We start from the raw sequence: 2,417 nt of genomic DNA on the forward strand, positions 1-2,417 counted from the left end.
AACAAGAGTGAAACTCCGTCTCAAAAAAAAAAAAAAAAAGAGAGAAGTTCGGTCACAAAGAAACTCCTCACGGCAAGTGTTGTGACAGAAAAACCGCCGGCTCCGCGCCGCTGGCGAAAGAGCCAATGGGAACGCCGGGTGCTGCGACCCTGACGCCGGTGCTAGAGGGCCTCGGATGGAGAAAGCGACGCGCGGAGACCAGGAAGCTGCCCATCACAGCTAGCAGCTGACACAAGCTCTCTCGGGGAGAAAGCGCGGATCAGAAAATGCAGACTCGGTGCCCGGACCAGCGCAGCCACTGAAGGAGGTGACCCACGTGGCGGTGGTGCCAGCGAAACACACACCGCGGTTAGGACAACACCCATGGGGATGGCACAGAGAAGCACGCGCTGCCACTGAAGTACATCCAGCTCCGCGCAACCAGTGGTCCTGCGATCGAGAAACCGCCAGTTGGGCTCGACTAGAAATTTCTGAAAACAGGTCTTCCACAGCAGCTATCCAACCCACGACAGACAAACGCCTTTAGAGAGCACCCAACGGTGCTGAGACTGGCCTGGGACAGCACAAAGCACAGAGCGGTTCGGGTACCAAGAAACACCACACTCTGTGAAACCAACCTCGCCGCCACCGGATCCAGGTTGCTACCGGCGAAGGTGCTGCAGGCTCAGTTCGCGGATTCAGGATGCCTGGCGGGGCGAGGGAGGTTGGGAGGGAGAAGTCCGCGAAGTTGTGAAACCAGCGGCGCTTGGACCCAACGAGCACCTGCCCGTAGCAAATGCTAGTGCTGTTGCAAAAGACAACTTTTGGCGCAAAGAACGGGAGCCCAGGAGCATTTGATAACGCAAAGGAGTGAGAAACTGCCGGTGCCAGGAAAGGAGCGGCGCAGCAACCAACTGCGCGCTTGGTGCCACCAAAGAACTGCCGGCTCTACCCACTCTTGATTCCCGTGTCAGTCCTCTCAAGTCTAGAGAAGTCTGTATTTGTTCCCCCCCCCCATTCATTCCTTGATCTTGACATGCTGTTATTTTCTTATGGCCTTGGGTAAATTTTGGAGAACGGGCTTAATCCCAAGAGATTTTATGTTTCCGTTCTTAGAATAAAGATTTAGAGTTACCATGTTGAATGTAATATCACTGTTTTATTTATTTCATAGTTTTTAGGAACAGAAACAACACGTTCAGACATGAAAAACTGGCCTGGCCAAAAGGGTTCCTTTTTTACAGGTGAGTAAGAAATGTCGCTTCTGGCAGGTCCGGGAACATCAGGATATTTGGAGGACGTTAACAAAAGGAGAATTCACACCAATCTATAGGTATTGCAGGCAGAATATGATAGCAAGATCTTGGTTTGGTTTCCTAGCCACGAGAGGGTTTTAAAAGTCTAATTTAAGATTCCTTGTGAAAAGATCCAGAAACTTAAAAGAGAGCCTATGTGGTAAACCGTTATTCCTGCTGCACTTGTGTAAATAATTAAGCCAATTTAAATGACACTAAACATTTTGTAAACAAATTACTTGGTGGGGGAGGGGGCTCAAACCTGTAATCCCAGTCCTTTGGGAGGCCAAGGTGGGCAGATCACCTGAGGTCAGGAGACCAGCCTGGCCAACATGCTGAAACCCTATCCCTAATAAAAATACAAAAAGTAGCCAGGTGTGGTGGTGGGGACCTGTAATCACAGCTACTCTGGAGGCTGAGGCAGGAAAATTGCTTGAACCTGGGAGGCACAGGTTGTAGTGAGCCGAGATCACATCATTGCACTCCAGCCTGGGTGACAAGAGTGAAACTTCATCTCAAAAAAAAAAAATTTTTTTAACTCTTATTAATACTTTGATGGCTGGGCAAGGTGGCTAAGGCCTGTAATCTCAGCACTTTGGGAGGCCAAGGTGGGCGGATCACCTGGGGTCAGGAGTCAGAGACCAGCCTGGCCAACATGCTGAAACCCTGCCTCTACTAAAAATACAAAAATTAGCTGGGCATGGTGGCGGGCACCTGTAATCCCAGCTACTCGGGAGGTTGAGGCAGGAGAATCACTTGAACCCAGGAGACAGAGGTTGCAGTGAGCCAAGATTGTGCCACTGCACTCCAGCCTGGGAAACAGAGAGACTCCATCTCAAAACAAAAACAACAATAACAAAAAATAATTTAATGATGTTTGATAGAAATGGGGGTAATCGGCCGGGTGCAGTGGCTCATGCCTGTAATCCAGCACTTTGGGAGGCTGAGGTGGGTGGATCATGAGGTCAGGAGATAAAGACCATCCTGGCCAACATGGTGAAACCCCATCTCTATTAAAAAAAAATAAAAAATGGCCGGGCGCGGTGGCTCAAGCCTGTAATCCCAGCACTTTGGGAGGCCGAGGCGGGTGGATCACGAGGTCAAGAGATCGAGACCATCCTGGTCAACATGGTGAAACCCCGT

Source organism: Cebus imitator, unplaced genomic scaffold, assembly GCF_001604975.1.
Source record: "Cebus imitator isolate Cc_AM_T3 unplaced genomic scaffold, Cebus_imitator-1.0 Scaffold80, whole genome shotgun sequence".
NCBI classification, from domain to species: domain Eukaryota; kingdom Metazoa; phylum Chordata; class Mammalia; order Primates; family Cebidae; genus Cebus; species Cebus imitator.